Source organism: Camelus ferus, chromosome 23 (genome assembly GCF_009834535.1).
Source record: "Camelus ferus isolate YT-003-E chromosome 23, BCGSAC_Cfer_1.0, whole genome shotgun sequence".
Classification (NCBI taxonomy): domain Eukaryota; kingdom Metazoa; phylum Chordata; class Mammalia; order Artiodactyla; family Camelidae; genus Camelus; species Camelus ferus.
In genome coordinates, this window is record NC_045718.1 from 2487458 (window position 1) to 2513184 (window position 25727).

The 25727-nt window shown below is 41.6% G+C and overlaps 1 protein-coding gene across 7 annotated transcripts in view; it reads left to right on the forward strand.

Annotated features, from left to right (window-relative positions):
• ESRRG (estrogen related receptor gamma) overlaps nucleotides 1–25727 on the forward strand; it is a 580472-nt gene that overhangs the window by 29930 nt on the left and 524815 nt on the right. The window contains exon 1 of one of the 7 annotated variants that reach the window (XM_032466762.1): nucleotides 16892–17222. The exons of 4 other annotated variants lie outside the window; for them this stretch is intronic. The gene's annotated coding sequence lies outside the window, so the exon portion shown is untranslated. Of the gene's footprint in view, nucleotides 1–16891; nucleotides 17223–17294; nucleotides 17503–25727 lie in introns of those variants that run through there. 2 more of the 7 variants (XM_032466763.1, XM_032466761.1) reach the window with 2 other exon arrangements.

The following is a 25727-nucleotide window of genomic DNA, read 5'->3' on the forward strand; positions in this document are numbered from 1 at the left end:
GTGGGCAGAATCTGTTACCATGGAGACAGATGGGCACTCCTGTGCATGAGAGAAGCTCAGAGAGTGGGAGGTGGCCAGTGGGTACCCCAGCCAGCCAGGAGTCCAAGGAAGAGGCATCAGCAGCAACCTAGTCTGCATAGAGAACCCGTGCACAGGACCAGCATTCAGAAGCCAGGTTCAAGTACCCAGACCTTGCTGATTAAGAATCAGGAGATGAACAGCTCAACCCAGGCGCTGGCTCCACTGCTTCCTAACTCATGGCCCTGACCAATTTATTTAACCTGTCTAAACTCCAACTTCTGTAAACTTATAAAAATCAGATTGTGGTGTTAAAAAATAATAAAGCACTTAACATATGTCTGAAATGCACTGAGTGCAACAAATGGTATCTTTAAAAAAAAAATGGTTCCTAGGGTTATGCCTAGAACAAAGTGGAGATTCGGTTATAGAAACAAGGAGTTCAGTTACTGGGATTAGGGTACCCGGTGACCACAAGACCAGGAAAATTTATCACTACGACACGACTCTCAGCCCTCTTGTTCTGCCCCTGAGTAGAAGTCAGGGTGGATATGATGCTTAGAATGGGTCTGAATGTGCATGTGGCTCTGATGGGGCCTCTCTGAGAATGAGAGGGTCTCAGAGACTAGGAACTTGATGGGATCTTGAGCTTTTAAGTATCCAGCTGAATTCACACAGAACCCTTAACCTGTGATCCTTCAAAAGCACTTTCCTAGAGACTAACCAACCCATCATGTGGACTTTTCCTGCGTTTTGTCCCTCCCCAAGAAGCTTGATTTGGAAGGAAGAGTTTTAGGATGAGTCTCAAATCATAGAGTCTTTAACATTGCTTTTTATTATAAAATTCACAATGCCTGATATGAAAAATATGACGAGTGGGGACACCGCTCCTTTTCATCACGTGATGATACCACTGTTTGTTTCCTTTCCCGAGAGACCAGGGCCCTGTGCCGCCCATCCTTGCTGCTCCACACTCTTCCCTACCTCTGTCTCTACTTGAGGAAATTCCAGGTCTCTGGCTTCAAGACCTTGCTTGGGGGACCAGTGAGCTGAGAAGATGGTGAAGTCTCACTCCCATTTAGCCCAGTGTGGCTCACAAAGTGCTTTGCCCCTTTGATTTCATCCATATCTACCCCCCTCAACTGGTCCGAGGCCGGGATCACCTCCATTGAGGAAGTGAGGCTCAGACAGTGGAACTGCCCAAGGCACTCAGCCGGTGGGTGACAGAGCTGCATCTAGAAGCCAGGCTTTCTGAACACAAACTCTGTGGCTTTTCCCGCTTGACCACGTTGACTGCAGGCGGATGGAGGCTCGCTCTGTGCTCCCCTCCCATCTCACTGTGTTTTAAACAGTGTTCTCGCGGGCTTTCCCCAGTTCACTGGGTGCCATCGCTCTGCACTCAGCTCTCCAAATGCACTGTCCACACTGGCACTGCTCACAGGGGCTGCAGGGGATGAACAAGGCCGTCCTTTGAGTTCATTTTCCTCTTGAGTCAAAGATAAGTATGTGACAGGTGGAAGAGTTTGTGAAGCTTAAAAAGGAATAGGTCTTCTGCCCATTTTTGGATTGGGTTGTTTGTTTGTTTTGTTATTGAGTTGTATGAGCTCTTTGCATATTCTGGAAATTAAGCCATGCATCATTTGCAAATATTTTGTCCCATTCCATAGGTTGTCTTTTCGTTTTATTTATGGTTTCCTTTGCTGTTCAAAAGCATGTAAGTTTAATTAGGTCCCATTTGTTTATTCCTGATTTTATTTCTATTGCCTAGAAGACTGCCCTAGGAGAACATTGCTATGATTTCTATGATTTATATCAGAGAATGTTTTGCCTGTGTTCTCTTCCAGGAGATTCATGGTGTCTTGTCTTACATTGAAGTCTTTAAGCCATTTTGAGTTTATTTTTGTGCATGGTGTGAGGGAAAGTTCTAACTTCATTGATTTGCATGCTGCTGTCCAATTTTCCCAGCACACTTGCTGAAGAGACTGTCTTTCCTCTACTGTATATTCTTGCCTCCTGTGTCAAAGATTAATTGACCGTAGGTGTGTGGGTTTATTCCTGGGCTCTCTATTCTGATCCATTGATTCATATATGTCTGAAGGTCCTATTGTATAGCACAGGGAACTATATTCAATACCTTGTAATGGCCTATAATGAAAAAGAATATGAAAAGGAATATATACATATATATGAATGAATCACTATGAGGTACGCCAAAAACTAACACAACATTGTAAATCAACTCTGCTTCAATTAAATCAATCAATCAATACATAAGTAAAAGGAACAGGCACTGAGAGATCAGAAGTGGCCCAGGATGTGCTGGGTGCAGAGCCCTGTTCTAGGAACGATCCATGTGTATTACTATATGATAGCATCTGGGATCACAGCAAAGGGGGATTTTTTTCAAGACAGGTCAGATCAGGTTGCTTCACTGCTCAGAACCCCCCAGTGGCTCTCATCTATCTGATCTCTTCCCCTGTCATTTTCTAGTGTCCCACCGTGTCCCACCCTGTCCCACCCGTCATTCTGCTTCAGCCACGTGGGTCTGCCTGCTGTTTTCTGAACAGAGTAAATACACAGGCGCCTCCTGTCCTGGGCGTTTCTCCCTGGGACTGCTGAAGAGATTACACTTCCCTCTTGGGGCGTGAGGAAGCCACTTTAAGTTTATGAGGCAGGGAGTGGCCTTACTCACCCACGTAATCCGTCCTTTGACATAAGTACAGTCATGTCACTCCTCTTTAAAGTCCTTCAGCTGCTGCCCATTGCAGCATGGCCCCTGGACTCCGGGACCTGGCTGGGGAGCCCTCAGTCTCCCTGCTTCAGGTTTCGGATCCAGCAGTACTGATGGCGGGAGGATGCTTTAGCCCCTGTCGTTCTCATCAGCACCCCCGCCCCCCACCTCTGCCAAGCAAGCCCGGATAAACACGCACAGTAGTAAACTCATCAAAACTGTGTGCTTATGTGTAAATCAAGACACATCTCCAACTCAAGCCTTCCAGACTATGTCCTTACACCCTTCAGCAAAGAATGGCAGGAGCCACGCTGAACAACACAGAATTTTTTAGTCTCCTCCTCATAGCTTATTTCCTCCTCTGCCAAGAAAGCCTTCTCTCTCTCTCCTCTCTCTTTTTTCTAATTTTAATTTTTTCCAGCTTTATTGAGATACAGTTGGCATATCACATTGTATGAGTCTAAGGTGTATAGTGTAATGTGTTGATGTGTGTGTGTATTGTGAAATGATTAATACGGTAAGATTAGTTAACATATCCATCATCTCACATAGTGACTGTTTTTTTTATTTTGATAGTGAGAACTTTTAAGATCTACACTCTAAGCAACTTTAAAATATACAATACTGCATTGTTAACTGTAGTCACCGTGTTATCCATTACATCCCCAGGACTTACTCATCTTATAACTGGAAGCGCATTACCCTTTGACCACCTTCGCCCATTTCCCTCCACCCCCCAACCCCTTGCCACTGGCAACCACCAGTCTGTTCTCTGTTTCTATGAGTTCTGTGTTTTTGTATTCCACATATAAATAGAATTTCTCTGTCTTTGACTCATTTTACTTAGCATATTGCTCTCATGATTCATCTCTGTTGTTGCAAATAGCAGGATTTCATTCTTTTTTATGGCTGATTATTAATAATTATATATATAATAATTATTATATGTATTATATATCACAGTTTCTTTATCCATTCATCCATTGATGGTACTTAGATTGTTTCCACCTCTTGGCCACTGTAAATAATGCTTTACTGAACATGGGGGTGCAGGTACCTCTTCAAGATGGTGGTTGCACTTCCTCCAGGTACATACCCAAGCATGGAACTGCTGCATCTTAAGGTAGTTCTATTTTCAATTTTTCAGGGAACTTCCATATTGTCTTCCATATGGCCACACCAATTTACGTTTATTTCTACCAACAATGTACAAGGGTTCCCTTTCCTTGACATCCTTGCCAACTTTTGTTATCTTTTATTTCTTTTGCTAATAGCCATTCTAATGGATGTGAGGTGATATCTTATTGTAGTTTTTATTTTTATTTCCCTGATGATTAGTGACATTGATCAAACACCTTTTCATGTACCTGTTGACCATGTGAATATCTTCCTTGAAAACGTGTCTATTCAAGTTCTTTGCCCATTTTTAAATTGGATTGTTTGTTTTTTCTACTGAGTTATATGAATTCCTCATATATTTTGGGAATTAACTTTTATCAGAAATGTGGTTTGCAATATTTTCTCCCATTCAATAGGTTGCCTTTTCATTTTGTTGATCTTTTTTTTTTTTTTTTTTCCTCTGCAGAAGCTTTTTAGTTTAGTGTAATTTATTTTTGCTTTTGTTGGCTGTGCTCTGGGTGTCATATCTGTGTAACCATTGCCAAGATCAATGTCAAGGAACTTTTCCCCTATGTTTTCTTCTAGGAGTTTTATGGGTTCAGATCTTACATTTAAAGCTTTAATTCATTTCAAGTTAATTTTTGTGAGTGGTGTAAGATTGGGGTCCAGTTTCATTCTTTTATATGTGAATATCTAATTTTCCCAGCACCATTTGAAGATACTGTCTTTTCTCCATTGAGTGTTCTTGGCTCCCTTATTTTATATTGTACATGTGTGCTTTATTTCTGGGCTCTTGGTTCTGTTCCATTGGTCTATGTGTCTGGTTTCATACCAGTACCATACTGTTTGACTACTATAGCTTTGCAGTATGGCTTGAAATTAAGAAGCGTAATGCTTCCAGCTTCTTCTTCTTTCTCAGGATTGTCTTGGCTATTTTGGGTCTTTTGTGTTTCTATATAAATTTTAGAATTTTTTTCTATTGCTGTAAAGTTCTTGATAGGAACTGTGTTGTTCTATAGATGACTTTGCATAGTATGGAAATTTTAACAGTATTCTTCCAGTCCATGAACACAGGATATCTTTCCATTTATTTGTGTCTCTTCAGTTTCATTCATCAAGGACCTCACTTCTTTCTTCTCCTTTTCTCTACCTTATCAGCTGCCTGGCCCACTCTATTAATCATCTAAGCTCATGCTTGGCCTTCTTTGATCCCATCCCATGCCATGCTACGTTAGGGACCCCTTTTTGTGCACATGTTATAGAAATTATCTGTTAACCTATCAGCCTCCTCCAAAGACTAAGAGCTTCTTGTAGACAGCACTGTGTCAGATATACCTTGGATGTGTGAATGATGGATTAGAAAAATTTTACTTGGAATCGAGTTGGCTTTTAATAAATACTTTTAAAAGAATAAATGATAAGAACTAAGCTTTGGAAAGATTATTCTGAAATCTGAGGGTAGAGTAATTGGCAAAATTTCAACTGGGAGGTGCAGAGAAGGGTTGGGAGGTAATTTCATTAGTCTGTGCAACACCCAACAGAAACCTAGACTTGAGAAGTGGCAGCTCATATTCTGGGGGCCCCAGTTTCTTCATCTTCAGAAGAGAAGTTTTAACAGCATCTGTGTCCTAGGATTGTTGTGAGGGTATACCGTACAATTATCTTTAAAATATTAGCATCAGATCTGTGTATTGGTGAAGAGCACAGCCCTGGGTCCTGCTTAGGACTGACTCTCAGTGCCTAGAGTTACTTGCTGGTTGAACCCCAGCAAATTTTCTTACTTCTTTGTGCCTCAGTTTTTACATCTTTACAGTGGAAACAATAATAGCACTTAATTCATAAAGTTGTTGTAAGATTTATATGATGCACGTACAGCATGTAGAACTGGCATGCAGCAACATCTTAATAAAAAATTTAAAACACACACAAGAGTGGAAAGAACAATTGTTGAGGTAGAATCAACATGAATTTATAACTAAGTACATATGCATGTGGGTGGATATGTGTCTGCTGGCCTGGGAGATAGACTAAGGAAGGTAGGGGAAAAATCTGAGATAAATTTGGTTTTGAGACTGAATGACCCTACAGATAATTGATACGCTAAACCAAGATTGGGACCAAAACAGTTGGAATAAATTTGAGAAGTTGGGCCAATATTTAATTCAAGTTTGTATCTAGTCGGTTTGAAATGGTGATGACTATCTATGTATTGTTGGTAAGCAAGGAGGCTAGGATTTCAGATGTAGAATTTTATGATTTAAGAACTATTAGCATTGAGTTTAAAAATGATAGCACTTAATATTTATTGAAAACTATGAGCTCTGTGCTAAACATTGTTCATGCATTATCTCATTTAACACTCTCAGAATCCCCAGGAGAAAGGTGCTGTGGTTAGCGACCTCTCACAGACAGGGAAGTCAGGCCCAGAACAGATATCCAGGTCACCCGATTAACTAGTCAGTGAGGGTTTGACTCCTGGCAGTTTTATTCTGGAGTCTACACTCTTAATTCTTTTTTGGACTATCTCCAAGGCAAAGAATGAAGCTATGAAGTTGGCCAAGAGAGCATAGTGAGAAAGAGGATGTGTCCAATAGGAATATTTTTGACCTAAGCATCTGCATTCTTTTACCCCACTTCTTACTGCCAACCGGTTCCTCTTTGTAAAACAAAATAGCAAGGACTCAGTTGATTTTGGGGGAGTGAATGAACAATCGGATGCTAGAGGTTTAGGCTTTGTGGGCATACAGTAGAGGAACGTTCATTGGCTCAGGCTGTCCTAACAGCAGGGTACTCAAACCCACAGTTCACACACACACACACACACGCACGCACACAAAACCTAAAACCGGATGCATCAGAATCACCTGGGGTAATGTCCTAAAAACAGACTCCCAGTTCCCAGCCTTGACCCCCTGCAAAGCTTATCGGGGTCAGCCTGGCAGCTGTGGCCCTAACGAATGCCTGGGAGATTCTGATGGGCAGCCAGTTTGTGACCCACGACATTGACCAAACAATTTGCCTGGGTTCAGGTTTTTTTTTTTTTTTTTTTTTTTGGTTGCATAAAGTGCAGCCATAAAGGAACGATACTGGTTTTCTTGTGTGAGTCCTAAAACAGCTATGAAGGTGATTTTAAAAGAGGAATTCCCAAAATGTTTAGAGCAATCGCAGGATCGCAGAGGTAATTACACAGACTCCCCAAGTGACTATTTTGTAGGGAAATGCTCATTTGGATTTGCAGTTTCTGGTGTGTTTAATAAATACCACTTTTATTATGAAAAGAGTATCCCTTCATACGTGTGGTTTTTCCGGATAAAAAGGAAAACAGAGGAGCAGAGCATTCCTCCGACATTATTACTGTGTATTCTCCACTCTCTGTGTTTGGGGTGGAATCGGTCAATTGGGTCATTTTCTGAGTTTCGTGAACCATCATCATCCCTGCTCATATTTGAATTGTTCACAGCACTTTGACCTTTACCAGAGAACAGCTCTACCTGGATGCCAAGCATTGTTATTACATAGTAGGGCCTTTGTGAAGGGGGGGAGGGGGACCCAGCTAACACCTGTTACTACAGGCTGACCTCCCTTCGAATTCTATAGAACATTTCTCAGAATATGATTTAACCTATGGAGAATCTCAATCCAGGCAGCTGTTAACATTGTTAGATCAGATGGTCTGCTGAAGTTTTATATCTCAGCTTGGTCTGGCTTGGTAGATGGAAAATAGCTTCCTGGCCTGATATATTAGTCCTCTGTGCAATTAATTCATGGTAATTCACATTTATATTCGATTTCACAGATACTGTTGGAAATACCCACTGTATATACTTTACCTCACAATAATTATGCAGAAAATTAAAAAGAATCCATTCCAGGTTAACAGTCTTTGGGCTTAACCAATTTCTTGCTCTGCTTACAGGTCTAATTGCTTTAATTCTCATTGTCTCTTTCTATAAGGTAGGGATCATATCCACTCCATTAGATCCTTGTGAGTGATAACTAAAATTAGAAAAGATTTCCTGAAAGGAGCCATACCTGTGGAGAAGGTACCTTCATTTGAATTCTTCCAGGCACGTTTCTGTTTGGCCCTTCATTCATTCCTCTAACACATCTTTTGTTGTTGTTGTTGAATTTTTTTTTTTACTTTTTCTTAATAATGCTTATTTTTTATTGATGTGTAATTGATCTACAATATTAGTTTCATGTGTACAGCAAAGAGATTCAGTTATACATATACATACATATATATGTATTTTCAGATTCTTTTCCATTATAGCTCATTATAAGAAACTGAATACAGTTCCCTGTGCTATACAGTAGGTCCTTGTTGTTTACCTGTTTTATATATAGTAATGTGTATCTATTAATTCCAAATTCCTAATCTATCCCCCCCATTCTCCCCCCAGTAATCACAGTTTGTTTTCTATGTTTGGGAATCTATTTCTGATTTATAAATAAAATTTGTAATTTTTTTTTAGATTCCACATATAACTGACATCATAAGATATTGTCTTTCTCTGTCTGAATTACTTCATTTAATATGATAATCTCTAGGTCCACAGATGTTGCTGCAAGTGGCATTATTTCATTCCTTTTTATGGCTGAGTAGTATTCCATATATATACTTTGTCTTCTGTATCTGTTCATCTGTCAGTGGACATTTAGGTTATTTCCATGTCTTGGCTATTATAAATAGTGCTGTGGACAGTATATTGGAATGCATGTATATTTTCAAATTACAGCATTCTCCAGATATATGCCCAGGAGTGGGATTGCTGGATCATATGGTAAGTCTATTTTTAGTTTTTTAATAAACCTCTGTACTGTCCTCCCTAGTGACTGCACCAAATTACATTCCTACCAACAGTGTAGGAGGTTTCATCTTTTCAAGTGCCTGTTGGCCATTTGGGTCCCTTCTTTGAAGACACGTTTATTTAGATCTTCTGCCCATTTTTGATTGGCTTGCCTGGTTTTTTTGATATTAAGCTGCAAGAGCTGTTTTTCCTGTTTAAAAAATTCTGCTGGGAAGAAATCTTTTTAAAGAAATCTACATAAATTTTATTTTTAAATTATTTTTTGTTGAAGTATAGTCAGTTTACAATGTTGTGTTAATTTCTGATGTGCAGAATAGTGATTTACAGACATAGAAAACAAACTTATGGGAAGAAACCTGTTTCACTCAAACACACTTACAAATATTTCCCTTCCTCCCTCCCTCCCTCCCCCTTCCCCTTCCCTTCTTTCCCCACAAGCCAGAGTAGCTACCACGGCTTTGAACCAGCTTTTAAATGTGGTTGGATATGGTCCTGCCGACTGATGATCAGCAGGGCTTCTAAGGAGGAGGGGTCCAGGAAGAAAGTATCCATTCCGGATCCCTGGACTGAGTGTGAGACTCACCTCTGCCACTTGGTTTCTGGGCAAATGGAGCTATCCTTATTTTTGGTTTCATCATCTATAAATTGGGTGTAATAATAATGCCAACTCTGCGAGGTTATTGTGAACGTTACATAAGGGGTTAAAGCACCTTCCAAATTGTAAAGTCCTACAAATACAGGTGTTTTATGTGCTTTTTTTTTTTTTTTTTAATTTGCTTTTTTGGAACTTGGGATGAGTCAGTCCATGGTATCACTCTGTCTAGGTTTCGTTTGTAAAGAGCTTGCCAAAGGAGCACTGGAGGAGACAGCATGAGCCCTCTGGGTCTGGGAGAGACTGAAGAGCTGACCTCCGGGACCAGAATCCAAAACTTGGGCCTTACTAGAATCAGGCTCCAATCAGCTAAATGAACACGTCACAAGCCCACTTCTCCACCCTAGGCAGCGGTTCCCCAACTTGGGTGCACGCTGGAATCACTTGGGAGTTTTGAAAATATCCTGTGGCCTGGCTCCAACCCTCAGACATTCTGACTCAATTGCTGTGGGATGGGATTTGAGCATCAGGAAAGCTTTTAAAAGATTTCCAAGTGATTCCAGTATGTAGCAAAGTTTGGAAACCACTGATTTAAGCTAATCCCCGTGATCAGCTTTTAGCAGCCTGGCCAAGAGAAAAGCGTCCAAGTTGATCATTGTTGCAAATCAATGAATTAGATTCTTTTTTTTTCTTCTGGGAAGGTAAACAGGCAAGAAGGAAGAAAAGGAGGGGGGCGGGACTAGCTTTTATCAGCTTCCTGTCTGGACAGGGCATTATGTCTTCATATGCATTTCATCTTCCCAATAACTCTGATTCTTAAATTATATGATTCCATTTTAAAGATGCAATAACTGAGAAAAGAGAGCTTTAGATATTTTCTAAGGAATTTGAAATAGGACATCAGTCCTATTTTTTTGAGGTCCTTTCCACCACACTGTGAAAGCTATTCAACTTTTTTTTAAGGTTCACAGTGCCCTCTCTCACCCTCTTTTCTCCCCCTCTCCTCAGCTTTCTGGTAAAACCTGGTATGCATATTTATAGATCAGTGTCAAATGAAGTCAGTGTTCCATCTTTTTGGAGGGAGGGGCAGTTTTGCATTTTAAGCTTAAATATGATTGGAAAATGACATACTTTGTTCTCTTATAATAACTGGACACGTAAGTTAGCTTAATAAACAGTACAGTAGGAGTTTTCTGAAAGAGGCCCCTTATAAGCAAAGCACCCAATTGCTTAGGGCCTGTGAGTGAGGCTGGCCCGGCTTTTTCCGCTTCCCGGATCAGCTGAAGACTTCGTGGAATAGGAACAGATGCCGGCAAATGCTCTCCCTTGATAACAATTTATTCATTTAACATTTATGGAGCACCTACTGTGTGCTAGATACTAAGAGTAAAAGGAGAGCTAAAACATCTTACACTAAAGTCAGTTACAGTGAGCAGCAAAGACAGATGTATTAACAATAATTAATGTGTGAGTGTCGTCATAGAGTGTGTTGATGGAGGTAGGGAAGAAGGCATGCTGGACCACGCTGGTCTGTCACCGGCTGGGGGGAATGGCATCCTGGAGGAGTTCATCAAGGTGACGTTTGAAATCTGTGTTTGGGCTCACTCTTGCGCCCCTCTGGCGATGACCTAAATGTCGATGCTCAAAGGATCACTCCCCGAGGGCAAGAGGGAAGTCATTAGGGGAGGAAATCCAGCTTGTAGGAAGTTGAATGACTTGCCCAGGTTTGCACAAGCCACAAGAGGCAGAGATTAGATTCACACTCGTGCACCTGACTCCAGCTTCGGCGTTCTTTTCCATGACACTGAGTTTCCCCTGCTCGTTCAGCATCTGGCAGGGATACACAGCTGAGAACAGAGTTGGTAACTTGTAGCATCAGGTGACATCTTTATTTTTTTCCAGTTGAACCTGGTTGCCAAGGAAAACTTTCTCCCTTCTGAACCAAGGGAGCGAGTATCTCAAACGAAATTAGAGCCTTGGAATGAAAGAACTCCAGAAAACCCCAGGTGTAAAATAAAGTCTGAGATGTATGGTGCTCTCAGAAATTTATGGTACAAAGACAGGTGTCCATAAATATTTAAAATCACCAACACTCACTTGCCTTGGGTGTTACATAATTTCAGATTTTACAAATTTGATTTTATTCCAAAAAAGTGCAGTTTTATTTCAGATGCTTCTAAATTCTTTACATTCGTAATTTCCTCCCCCATCTTTATTACCAGGGTCAGCCATTGCCGATTCACTAATGATTCTCAAATAAATTTCTCTAGCCACAGATTTTTTCTAAATCTTTCCCAAGGCCGGTAGAATCTGGCCATTCTATAGCTTTTAAACCTAGCATATCCCCAACCAAATTTATTATTTTCTTAACAGAGCCTTTATTTGTACCTCCTTAAAATCCTATCATTAATTCAGTTGTCCAAGCCAGACACCAAAGTCTGTTGATTCCATCTTCCTGCCAAATACCCCTTCCATCCTTCGGCCCACCCCCCACCCCATTGCCATAATTCCACTGAAGCCCCCATTCTTTGGTATCTAACAGCTGTCATGGATCTTAACTGTTCTCCCCAAAACAATGAGTATTTCCCCACACGAATTCACCTGTTTTAGCCCACAAAGCATTGTCCAGCCAGCTTAAACCAAACCAGAAACCTCTTCTTATTTTAATTCGATATTCGAATCGTTCTAAAAGGCTGCTCCATTTTCCCTTGTCAGCTAAGTAAAATACCTTGAAAATAAATTTCTTTGATGATTGAAGTTTTTATTGTGTCTCAGGGCCATCATTCTGAATACTGGTGATTATTCTACACTCTCCGCGTTGTAGTCAGCATGACATTTGGCTTAAATGAATGTTATTCTCTTTTAAGTTCAGTTTTTAAAAAAACTATTCTTACATCAGTGGTTCTTAACCTTTCTGAAGTCATGAACCCTTCTGAGAATGTGATGAAAGCTATGAGTCTTCTTTTGAGGACAGTACACAGGCACTCATACATACACGTATGTTTTGTCTACAACTTCAGGACGTTCTTCATTCATCCCTGGAGCCCCAGGACCACCATGCAGCTGGGTTGAGGATCCCTGCCTTAGATAAAATTGTTTTCTTTCTTTCATGTCAGAGGCATGGATTGCATTTCTATTTTGAATAAATGTTGTGATGAACGTGGTCCTGATTGATTTAATTCGCTGTACTCCTTCGCCCACAGTTTGGATCTTGCCTTTTGAGTATAGACTCGGATAGGGCCGTTGGTCTGCATGGTCATCCTGATGCCATCCTTAACTACTTAAAGGACTTGGCGATGTCCCGTAACTAGCTAGATGTGGTGGAAATCAACTTAGACCCTCAGCCTGGGGACCTGAATGCATGTCTTCATATGCTCTACTAAGTTTGTAAACTATCTCAGAAAGACAGCTCTAGTGTAAAACGCGCACGTCTGGCGTGATGCTGCTTTGCTGTCTTGGAAGGGCGCTCTCACTCCTGCTCTTTTATTTTATCCCCACAAAGACCTGACGAGAAGGTCAGTGGGTTAATGAGTTCTGTCTTCAGTGCACAGGGAGAGGCTCGCTCCAAGTCAGTTACACTGGGAAACAGGTAAGAGGTCCCATTCTGGTGCGAGCCCCCAGGTCTCTTTGTCCTAAACCTGTGCTCTTCAACTAACTTCATGATTGAACTCAAGCTACACATGAGTCCAAGATATCAAGGCAAAAACGGTTGAATCCATTTACATCAAATGAGGTCTGCACGACAATCTGATTGTGGCAGAAAGAAAACAGGTTGCAGGCAAGCATGAGTGATGACTAACAACATTTTGGCTGATGTGGTCGGCTCCTGGTCCACTCAGTGATTAATCATTTTATCTCACAGGAAAGGGACCATCTTGGAAATGGTAAATTTGCATGTATTTTTGTGCAGATTTTTTTTTTTTTCTGAGCTACCCTTAACTACACTCAGAAGTTAGGAACAGGATCTTTGTTAACTTTACCTGAGCGCCCCAGTGTATTTTTTGTGTCCTCCAAAAAACTGGTCCCACTAGGCTGAGCATGCCAGCGCTCTCTCTTTTTTTTCTCTCTCACCCCAGCCCCATCCTTTCTCATATTCTGTTACAGATTTGTAAAATCTTAGAGCTAAAGGAACCCTGGAAATTGGTTAAGTCTCTCCTTGTGCAAGAAGGAAACTGAGGCCCAGAATTAAATCGTTTGCTGGAGGTCACACACAGCTGATCAGTAGCAGGTCCAAGATAAGACCACAGGTCTCCTGACTGCCAGTCCCTACTTCTTTTCCTACCTTTTTAAGCAGAAAACATAATATATTGACATAGAAAATTATAAATACAGCAGAGAAAGGCTCATAACAGCCAAAAGTCATAATGGTTACGCTTACGATTGTTTTCCAAATACTACGATTTTACATCTGTCCAGCCTCCCTCTCTCCACCCCTCCTCGTTAAATTCTACCTCACCAGCATATGCTTCTCCGGTTAAATAGTTTCACCTTTGATCTTACCGGGATTTTCTGTTGTGCATCTGAAACAGGGAGACATAAGTTTTCAATTTCTCCAGTTAAAAGGACAAAACTTTTGCTATGTAAAACTTTGGATTTCCGACAAATTGAAAATTGACATCTGAGCTCTCCAAAGGGCAGGTTTGTGTCAACGAGTGCATCAGCAGCTACTTAATGAGAGCCAGTGTTGTACTTGGCACTTTGTCAGGCAAGCCAGAAGAGACAGGAGAAAAACACATACTCCGTCAGAAAGGAATGGGGTGGGGACAAAGAAGAGATTCAAAAACAAACCCCAGAAACAGTTAAAAAACAGTTATGTCATATGTAGACGTGAACATTGTAGGACAGAGAGAGAGAATGAATTATACACCCAAGAGTAGTAAATAATGGCTTTGGAGGTGAAATAGGATTTGAACTTGGCCTTGACCATTGGATAGAGGTTGGATAGCAAAGAGGCAGAGGAGGGACTCTTTGAAAGCTCGGGCAATGACTTTGGAATAGGAGTTAACAGAGGGTTGGAGGTGGGCAGTGGGTGACCAGTCTGACTGAACCATGGCTGCAAGATTCCATGACCGGTTGGAACTTAAAGTTAAATAGTCAGGCAGGTCAGTAGGCAGAGAACTTGATGATGAGAGCTCACGACACCTGAATTTGAATCTCAGCTGTGTGATTTGGGACAAATTACTTAACTTCTCTGTGCTTCTGTTTCCTTGGGTAAAATGGGAATACTGAGAATCCTTCTCTCCTACTGTTGTTGAGAAGATTTAATTAGATTTACAAGTTCTAAGCACAAGTACACTTTAGAACAACGCCTTCGTTGTGTTCCATCCACCTTAGTAAGCATTTGTATGCCCTTTGGTTTGGTTGGGAAGTTAAACTGAATACACTACAACAATATTAACTATTATATTTAGGGTGACGCCAGAAATAAAGACTTGAGAGTAGTTGGAGGAGCCTGAATTTGAAACAGCAGAGAACTGTTCTCAGGCAGAATTGGATTTAGAGAATCTGGGCTCAGAAGAGATCTATTCAGACCTCGAGAGAACCTGAGTACCTCACCTCTACACTCTACTAGTTGCTCAGGTAGCTCACCCCTGGCGAAGGAAACCACTTGGTTGCCTGCACTGGCATGTGGATTGATAACAAACAGCACGGAAGGCTTTTGTCTGAAAGAAAAAACAAAAAAACAAAACAACAACAACCCCTTGGATTTCAAGGGATTAAAGTTAGACAAATTTTAATGGTTTTTTTTTTTTTTTTTTTTTTTTTACTCTTTGCAGTGGGTCTTTAAGGGTCCAGCTCTGAGGTTAATAAGTTAAAAAGTTGGAGAACCAGGTTGGTAGATTGAATATTAACAAGCCCTTCTTGGATAGTTACTGAAAAGTCACCAGGAGCTTGGGAGATGATGTCCCCTTGAGTTCTAAACAGACCCTTGAGTTCTAAACAGACCTCTGTCTTCTTTAGAATCATCTTTGACCCTGGTGACCTCTAAGCACCAGTCAAGACTGCACCAATTCATCCTCCGGCCATTCCAAGGAGACTGATGAGGAGATCCAGAGAGCTGTGTCCAATTGATAAGGGTGGCGAGGAACAGTTCAGCTTCTGGAATCTACTGCTCAGTGGTCCTGAGACCCTCCTGAGGTTTACTTTAGCTAGGCTCTTCTCCAGTTCGGACTGTCTGGTCTTTGCATAATTACCAAGTCTTCCTTCTGGAATTTGCTAGTGATTCTTGGTCTGTGACTCTAAAGGGAAAAGACCTAACAAATTCCTTGCCATTTTCATTAAACTTAACCAATCTCTCAAATAGGTAAGCTATTTTTAAACCTAAAGCAGCTGCAGATTGTCTTGGATGGGTTCAAAAGTTTTTCTCCCAATCGGCTTTGTTTTTTGGATTTGACACTCTCCTCCATGCTTTAGGTTTTGCCACCTTGGCTTCTGCTGTTATCTTTTAGAAATCTGAATCAGTGGGAACAGTGACTGACTTTACCTTTACACGATGGTGACCAAGGTCAGCAGGAGGCTTGGGGGAAAAAATTTCTAAGCCCATTCCACTACTCCAAATGGAGAATTAGTGTTAAAGAAGGGCAAACTATTTGCCAAACCTCATGCTAGATATTTATTTTTCGGTAATGCATACACGGTGATTGATGCACAATATTATGGTCAACAGAGGCTACATAAAACATACCAAACAATGTCCAAATAACACAAATTCAATATGACAAAAAGACATGCTCTCTGCTTCACCTGCCATGTGGCCACACCATCTAAAATACATTCTTATGTTTGCATAAAAAAATCAAAGATAATTCTTGAGACCTTCCTTACTCATTCTAGAGAACATAATTATAGTAATGACAAATACAGAGAATGACCAGCAATAATACGATCTTTGTATTTTTAAAAAAAAGTTTTCTTGCTGTTGTCAAAGAATTCAAATAAAAGCTAGTTATCCTTTCTGCCCCTCTAAACGCCCCTTGTGGGTCAGATGCTTGGAGCCCCCCTCCCCCAAATTTCCAGATGTGTCCAGAGAGACACTCAAATAGGGGCTTGGGCTAGTCTTTCTTTTTTTTCCTCCCCTGCCCCCTCCCCATTTTTAAAAGGCTTTAAAGAGCATCTCTAGGAGACAAAAATAGCTCCAGTTGTGAGAGGCCTACACACTGGGAACACAGCTGAGAGATGCGAGTCAGCAAGTGCGAGCCGAGAACGGGAGTGTCTGGCCCTGGGTGGATGCGCCTCGCCGTCTGGGTGCCGCGTCTCTGCCTGGGCCCGGTGGGTAGAAGGGAACATGGTTTTTCAGGGGTGGGCGGCGGGGCGGGTAGGTTCGGGGTCCGGCAGTGGAAGGAATGGAAACCCCAGCATTCGGGCCGAGGGGGCTCTTCCTTCCCCTCCCCCCACCCAAGGTTTTAAAATCGATTTTGCCCAGCCGGGATTGGCGACGGTCAAAAGGGAGCAGTTGGCACTGAATGTCACCCTGAAGGTAAAATGAAAGACAAAAGATGAACGCATGCTTGCTTTCCGTTCGCAGCGGCTGCGGCGGCGGCGGCGGCAGCAGGATTTAAAGGGGAAAAAAATCCCCCCCCCCACACACAAAACCCCCACACGCACAGACACAAATAAATACACACCCAGAGGCGTCAATTATGCCAACGCAATAATGCCATCAAATCATGACAGTGCCGGGCATTTTTTTGGGGGGGAAATATAGATATTTATTTTGCAAAAGGGAGAGAGCGGAACGCATGCAAACAGAAACGTGCACATACCACGCAGCCACCCGAGGAGAACCTGGCAGCCTCTCTCTTCTTCTGCCAAGTTATCATTGAGAAAACAGACAGGCATCATGACGTCCTGGGTCACAGGGAGTGCGGACCGACGCTACCAAGAGCAAAGGGAGGCGCCCGGGCGCTCCGGCTAGCGGCGGGCGCCCCTCGGCCCCTGGCCGCCCGGCTCGGTGAGTGCACAGCCGCGCGGGACGCGGACCCCGGGGGCCAGGCCGGCCCCGCGCCCGCGGGGGCCGAGCGGGGGGCCGTGCCCTTGGCCCCGGCGCGCCGGCCGGCACCCCCTCGCCTGCCGAGGTCGCGGGAGCCCAGTGAAAGGAGGCGTGTGTAAGATGTGCAATGTTCCTGCATGGGGGTTTGGTAGACTTTCCTAGCCAAAGCACCCGGCTTCGGCTTCTTTAAAATCCCCGACGACTCACCTGCTTAACCTGCTGCAGTTCTGACCCTGCCAAGGTAACTGGTCCAAATCCTTATCATCAACATCTGGAGACAGACCTTTGCATCTGGGGCACCCTTGATTTGCAGTCCTGGTGGAAATCTCTATTGCTCCCCCTTCCCCCTTCACTTGTTTAGAGACTCTTGGAGAGAGAAAAAAAGCCACCCCTCCTTTCATAACACAACCATGAGTACTGTCCCCCTCTTGTAGACTTGCTAACCATGACTGCAAAACTGTCAGAGCGTGTGTGCTTGAGACACTGGTAAATTCTCATTTCCATGAGATTTGTTCTTGAAACACCTCTCCCCTCCCCCTTCCTGGATACAGACTTAAGTGCCTGGGAAAGTGGCAAAGAGTGAGGGCAGAGTTAGGGCACGGGGACTGGGCTGGGGTGGGGGGAGTCCTCTGGTCTTAGAGGGCAAGGGGATCTGGGGAGGGGGTGGCTGGGGAGAGGGTGGTGTCAGGAGTTGAGGACGGCTGTCAGGGGCTGGAAAATCCTTCTGGTGCTTGCTGCTGCTGTAGTCCTGTCCTCTGCGCCTCCGTCCCTCCGGTCTCCCCAACCCGGTCACCTTCCCGTGGGAGTCCCTGAAGTTACACGGAGGTCACCCGACCATCATTTTCAGTATTTTGAACCACCCACCCCTTTCTACCCCTCAAGTCTGTCGGATGTGTCTGCAGGATAGAACCCCCCCCCCCCAGCCTCCCCGTGGTTGGTAATGGGAGATTCTCAGAGAGAGAAAGTCACAGAGGGCAAAGCTCTCCTTCTCCCCTTCTCTTCCCTTCCAGGCAACCTTCTTCCCAGCTGCGCCCCCTCCCCTTTTAAGAATCTTAATGAGCAATTCTGGAAAAGTCGGGAAGGGCCTGGAGAAACCCCCGCATGCCTCAGTGTTGTGGAACCATTATGTATGTGTTTATTTATTGTGCTTGCTTGGGTTATGTTGTGAATTGCCACACGGGTCTGCTTAAGCTAGGGAGCTTGTTTGCTGTGTTTGTGTTATAGTACCAGAGCCACTGGCCGGACCCCGGGACACAGGCATACACAGAAAACAAGTGATTTTGTGAACGTAAACCAGAGGGCAATGTTGAAAATAACACCTTCTCTCTCTTTAAAAAAAAAAGAAAGAAAGAAAGAGAGAGAGAAGGAAAAAGAGAAAGAAAGAAATTCTCAGCATGTAAGTTAAGAGGAGCTGTTTTGTCCACATATGACTTTCTGCTATTTTCAAAACACTCCTGCTTAATACTTTAAGTCAAGAGCAAGAGACCTGCAGATGTTTTGAAGTATTACAGAGCAGCTGAATGATTTGGTCTAGTTTTGAAGAGAGACTGTCTTTTTTTTTTCTCACGCTGCCCAAAGACCAAATAGGGGGTTGTGTTTGGAAAATGCCCAGATGCAGAAGCAGCAGGCAAGAGGAGAGAGGAAGACGTGCCCTCCAGGGGAAGGGGAAGGCAGAGGAGTGGGACTGGGGAGTGGGGGTGTGGTGTCAGGCGGCTTCTTTTGTTTTTTTTTTTCCTGTCCAGTAGATTTGATGTTATCAAAATGAGTTAACCAACCTGAGAAACAGTTCTGTCATTGTGGGAAAGAGAGGGAAATTTGAACAGTTCTCAAATCTGAGCTGAGGAATAGCGGACAGAGAGGAAGGTACTTGAAAACACTGATGGAGATGAAATGATGTGGATAAGGGCTTCTTTACCTTCAAATATGAAAAGAATGAAGTAGATCATAAAACAGGCCTAGATGATCTTTCCAATATGTATTTGTCTGTTACGTATGGCTTTGTTATTTTTACTAAAACAATTGTCATAACTCTTCCAACTCATGTTATGGAGAATTAGAATTGCATATTGAAAATGGCATTGTATAAAACATAACATTGTCCATTGACTGGGCAGATGAACGTAGATAAAAGATAATTTATTTTCTTTAATAAATCAAAATAGCATTTAAATCTTTGTGCATGGTACATACTGAAACCTGCTGGTCATCTTTAATGGGATTTGCAGGAGGAGCCAAGGGACCTTCTGAGGGGAGGTGCTTTAACAAAATAAAGCAGGTCAGTCCCTTAGGTTTCCAAGTGTATGCCACTCGATTTATTCTGTGCAATTTTTCCAGAAATTAAAAGGTTACCAAGAGAGTAGCATGTTCCCGTCTCCAACTGAGCACCACTTATGACTGCAACAGGATTTCAATATGAAGTGATCTGGAAGCTACTTCATCTTTCATTTTGAGTTCTGAATTTGAATCAGCATGAGAATGGCAGGGCAGCAAGATAAGGGATAACTCACCTTGTGCGCAGGCAGCTGGAGGGCCGGGAGGGAAAGTGCTGCTGAAAAGAATATCTGGGGCTGTTCTCGGTAACCTTGTTTACGGGGGCATTTCGATGGCAGCTGGAATTTTAGCAAAGGCCTGCCAGAGGCACTGGGCTTGTGTTTGAAATTGATCCTAAGTGTCTCTTTTTTCTCCTCCACGGGCATGCTATGCACCTTAGCTGAACACTCAAAACTTGCCTGATGCCCCATGACATTTTCTAATACAGACAAATCCCTAGATTAGTGTGTCGCCAGAAAGGAGGTTACTTAGGAAGTTCTCCTTTGTTTAGAGATGTGTCAATGCAGGTAGCTTTAGTCCTGTTTTATTTGTTTATTTCTTAATGTCTTGCTTGCTTGCTTGTGTTAAATGCAAAGCAAATCCCATCCAAGGAAGTTAAAGTATTTCTTACAGGTTAACCTATGAAACTGGTTTCAGTTAGAGACTGATGATCTCATTATCCCAGTGAGGGGAATTTATGATGTAAAAGTAGGAATTCTGTACTTGTTTCAAAATGGTTGGAAAACTGTGGGAACAGAAAGATTTTGAGGGAAATGCCAAAAGCCACATTAATGAAGAAAAACAATATTGAAATACTTTTGAATAATAGATAGGATATGTAATGGTCAACCACAAGATAAAACTTTTACACAGTATTTTTATGGCTTTAAATTGGCTGCATTGTAAACTAAGCTTACTACTCTATTAAGTCATTATACTTTTCAATTATTTAACATTTCTGGCCAGCCTATCTTCTGTGGTCTTTTTCTGTACACATCAGAAATGATATGTACAGTCATAATTGCTTGTTGCTAGTGTGGGGACTTTGCAATGGAGAAAGGTTTAATTTTAACTTCTCAGGACAAATACTACAAGGAACGTGCAAAGGAAAAAGAAAAGTTGTGGAAACAGACCGAGCCCTATGAAATAGAGACAGCTACAGCATCGAAATGGCCCTAATACAATCTGAGTTATTCTCACTAAGAAACCTTGACAGTATCTGCCTTCTAGGTACGGTGCATGTGGAAATACTGTATCTCCATTTAAATGCAGAGCTCCTGTGTTCTCCAGGGAGCAGTTGGTGAATCTTTCCATTGAACCACTGGTATGAGAAAACCAACTGAAAATTTCTCCGTGAACAATAGAATCTGTTGTTTTGAATGAATGATTACCAAGTTTCGTCATGTTGTGATTTTGTGTGTGTGTGTGTGTATTCAAGAAAAATATCTTTATAAAGTCAAAATAATGTACCTCTATGCCCCTTGTGCAAACAAAGAAATTTTCTCTTGTCACTTTGTTGGCAGTTTTGTTAAGCTGTGAAATAATTCTGCTTTGCAGTTCGGTTTTTAAGTTTGCATTGCCGTTCCTTCCAGTCGAGTAAGGGGGCCTGAGGAATCAGCGAAGGGAATCGCATGTGAGCTCTATGTGCTCCTCACTCTCTCAGGCTAGCGGATGGAGTGGGTGCTGTAGGAAAGTTTAAGGATCTTTTTCTGAAACCATCTTGTTTTGATGGTTTCGAGCCTAATTTATAATCGTATGTTGTATTGAAATCAATGGTAGTGATAGCCAGAAGTGGAGAGCCAGGGCCAGCGGGGGAGATGCTTGCAGGAAGTAATTCGGTCTGTTGAAATAGAATGCAGACACACTGCTTTATGGTTTTGGACCTTCGGATTCGGGTAACTGGAAAAAGCTTTGCAAATCTTTGAATGAAAATTCCTGAAGTCCACGCTGTGGTCATGCCGAGACTCTGTGTGTCTTTATCACCTAGCTAGGGAAGTTTTCTTTTTCTCGGAAATTAGATGCCATTGACTTACTCAACCCTGAAGGACTTCCAGTTGTGAAGCCCCCCACCTCCGCCCCCTTACCTAACTTCCTCCATTGTGCGGGGTGTATATCCCACCTCTGGTCCTTCCTCCGACGTGTACACCATGTGCGCACGTATAGTAGTGTTGTCGTACCATCGTGCTCCGTAACACCTGTGGTTGTGAAGAAGACTTGTTGGTAGTTTTAAATCAGGCCTCTGTCTGTATTTCGATTTTGAAGGATGCTTTGTTCATTTGAGCAAGGGAATGGTCATAATTACCACCAAAGAGGGTCAAATGTGTTTGGAATTCCTGTGATTAAATGCAAGACCCTGGAGAATCAAAGCTGTTTTACTTATGGACGCTTAAGGGTGTTTCAGATGGCACATCTGCTCACATGAATCACCTGGATAGGACTCTGTAAAGGATGCTAATAAATGAATGTGCTTACTCACCTTTCCTTATACAAGTGAATTTTTGTTTTTAACTTGGCACATGTGTGTATCGGACACAATGATCTTTTACTGTTTTGAAGATTCAGATTCAGGATGCTAACTTTATATGAAGCATGGCAAAACTTTGGTACTCCTATTCTGATAGACACTTACATGGTAGGATAAACAGTGTTCCCAGATTTCTGTGATACCAGAGTGGCCCATTTAAATTTGATCTCACGCTAAGATAGATTAGATTAATAAGGCTGAGTTTATGACCAATGTGATTTATATCCACACATACTTGGTTTTTTAGCACAATTATAGATTGGGAGGCAAATTTGCATATACGTTAAATACTAGGAACAAGGATAACTAACATTTGTACAGTGTGTTACAGTTTATAACCGTACATTATCCATAAGCTGTTCTTTGGAAGAGTATCTGTTGCATTTTCTTACTCAAGAAGGCAGTCAGTTTTACGATGTAAACATAATATGAAACTAGATTGTTTTATCAGAGTTTCCTTCTTCTCTCCGTTTCTCCCTCCCTTTTGTTTTCCCTCCTCTTCCTTCCTCTCTTTTTTCTTTTTCCCTCTCTTAATGGGGAAAAAAAATCTAATGGCTTTTCTTCGGTGGAGGATGTATAATTGCTTGTCGCACATTTCTATTTAAAAAAGAGCTGTAACAAGCAATCCGACATGCTTTTTGGAGTCTGTCTTCTGCCTACCCGTGTTCTTGAGGAAAATGTAAGGTTGCAGAAATCATTTCATGCCCTGTATGTTTTCAAACATAAATCAGGAAAATTGTTAGCGAGTTATAGCTCTTCTTAGAGATTGTGGCTACAGTGCTCTAGTAAACACAGGCTATATATTTTTCCAAGTTATTATGTGTGGAGAGAAATCCAAAGTTGGCTATTTAGATGAACAGTTTAATTCAGTTATTAGAAATTCGTTTTCTATTTAGTACGAACATTTATTTTCCAAAGGTCACAGAAATGGAACATAATACTTGGTGACCCTTTGGATCCATCACCTTCAGAGTTAGAAATTTGTGCTTTTTAGCTCACGTGGATATTACTGAACATCGATCTTCAGCTAAGAAACCGCCACAGTGGTCCTGAGCAGAGTTTATAGTACGATCTGGTTGCCCTCTCCATCCGAGAACCGTGACCCTTCGCTTCTTTATTTCTCAAATGAAGGCATGTGACATGATGGTCTCCAGTGATGCTGAATTAAGCGACTGATTAATAATGAGTAAATCAATGAATTATACTCCTGTTTATTTCTATTCTATAAACTAATTATTTACATAACTATGGCTCGTATGCCCTGACTAGAAATATTAGTGGGTAGAGTACTAAATGAGATTAGCTTCAGGGGTTTGAAACGACAGCCTTATGAAATTCAGACACTCGGGTTTACACTGAAATATTTCCTTTGTAGATTAATTATTAGATTTATACTTTTTTTTTCCACAGAAAACAATCTTCAGAGTAAGTTGCTTTTTTAGGCTAGACCATAAAAGCCTGTGTTACTTACTGAAGTGAATTATTGTGTATCGCTGATGAGGAAGATGTGAAAAACAGTTCTGTTATGGTACAAGTATAAACATAACATAAAGGCAATAAAACTGAATGATAGTTTTATCATTTATCTAGATTCTGGAGGGTTGATGTTTAAGAGACTGCACAGATAACTGGAAGCTAAAAAGATAGATGGAAAGTATTGCTGGGGATCTGAAAGCGCTTCTTAGAAACTTTCAGGATGTTTAAAGGCTGGTTACAAAGCATATGGTTTTTCTTTCCCTGGGAAAAGTGTAACATTAACTGTCCTTCTGAGTTTATCACCTGTGATAAGATTTGTTTTTTGTTTTTTGTTTTTTGTTTTTTTTGACAACCAATTATTGAAAAGCAGGAGAGTGAAAAATGATGGGGAGAAAAAAATTTATTCTCTGAAGTAATTGGCCAAGATGTGAGAGAACAAAAGATAGAAGGCAGTTGAAGGGAGAGGAGAGGCCATATGCGTGTGCATGTGCAGGTGAGACAGAGAGAGACAGAGAGACACAGACAGAGAGAGAGAGACAGCAAGCTCGCTCTACATTTAGCTGATCTGTAGGATAAGAAACCAAAAGGAAAAAGAGAGAAATGAATGCACACACATTCTTCCTGGAGAGAAAGCACAATATGTGAGTTATGTGGAAAAACGTTGGAATTACAGTTACAGCATCCACTTTGAAATTTGTGCTGGGCCCCTTATTGCCTGTGTGATCTTGTTAAATTGGGAAATTCTCTGAATTTGTCTTATTGGTAAACGTGAAAAAGAAAAGCGTCTGCTTCCAAGATGGTTGTGAGAGTTGAGTGAGACTTGTGGGTACGAAAGTGCTTGGAAACTGTATTTACTTTTAGCTGGTGAGAAAAAGTCATTGGGTCACGCAGTTCCCCAGGCTGACCAGCTCTGACCAGGGCCTGGGCCAATTTGTTTAGCTCTAGAGTGGTCTTCGGCAGGTGTGTTTCTCGTCCACTGTGGTCCAAGAGCTGTGGTGGGTTCTTTACATATTACTTTATTTAGGGAGGAAGCAGGAAATAGTCTGCAGCTGGCCAGCTGAATGGAGCAAGCCCGATAATTCTAACGGAAGCGATGCCAGCGCACAAGGAACATATTTACTTGCCCTTACAGATGGCCCCAGCTTGTCTAGATACACAAGCGAATGACTTTGGAAACTGAAACGATGTGTCTAACAATTGTTTTCTTTGTCTTAAACATTGCCTGTCATTTGCACTTTTGCCATGACATTGATATTAATCTAAATTTCCTGGATTTTTGTTAAGGCTGAAGACGTCATTTGGCAGTAAATACTAATAAAGAATGACATAAATTCCATTTTTAAAAAAAGATTTCCAGGATATAACAGAAGTAATTAATGTAATAGAATGGTTGAACTCCAAGTTCTAGATTCTATTCAGATCTCTTTCAAGAATATTTTCATTTTTACCTGTGATCCACTGATAAATGTCTAGCCAATTCTCCCACCAGAAATGGACTACATTTTAAAGCCTAGATCAAATGAAGCAGTGGATCAAAAAAAAAAAAAAATTCAAGAAATTTGGGCTGTTTGTACAGACAACCTGTAAAAAAAGCAGTCTCTGAATCTACCTGAGGCTGGCCATGTGCTCTGCTCTGATTCACAAGATAATGATCAATGGAATTCTATCCTTTGTGATCAGTTAAACCTAGAAACCAACATGAACCCAGAAATCAAGAGATGTCTTGGGATCGAGTAGTGAATTAAAAAGTAAATATTTACTGGCTCTTACCAGAACTCATTAGGCCTCAAAGTACAGGAAATATGCTAAACAAATGAGGAAAACCGCCTTTGGGGGGTTTAATTATGAGTCAGTGTTAAAAAACTTTGACCTGTGTATAATTATTTGAAAGTAACTGAAGACTGGAAAGCCATAAATAACCCCCAAACCATTATTTGTTGAGGAGCTGTAGCTTCCTATAAGATTGATCATAGGTAGTAAAAATGACCCAGCTGGGATCTCTTTTAAATTTAGGAAAATTTATTAAACAACGAATATGTTTAGCATCAGGCTAGGTCTCTCAGAGAGGACAAAGTAATTTTAAGATATAGTTCCTCTCTTTAAGGGGCTTACACTGTCTTTAGGGGAATATAATAAGACACAGAGAACTATTAAGA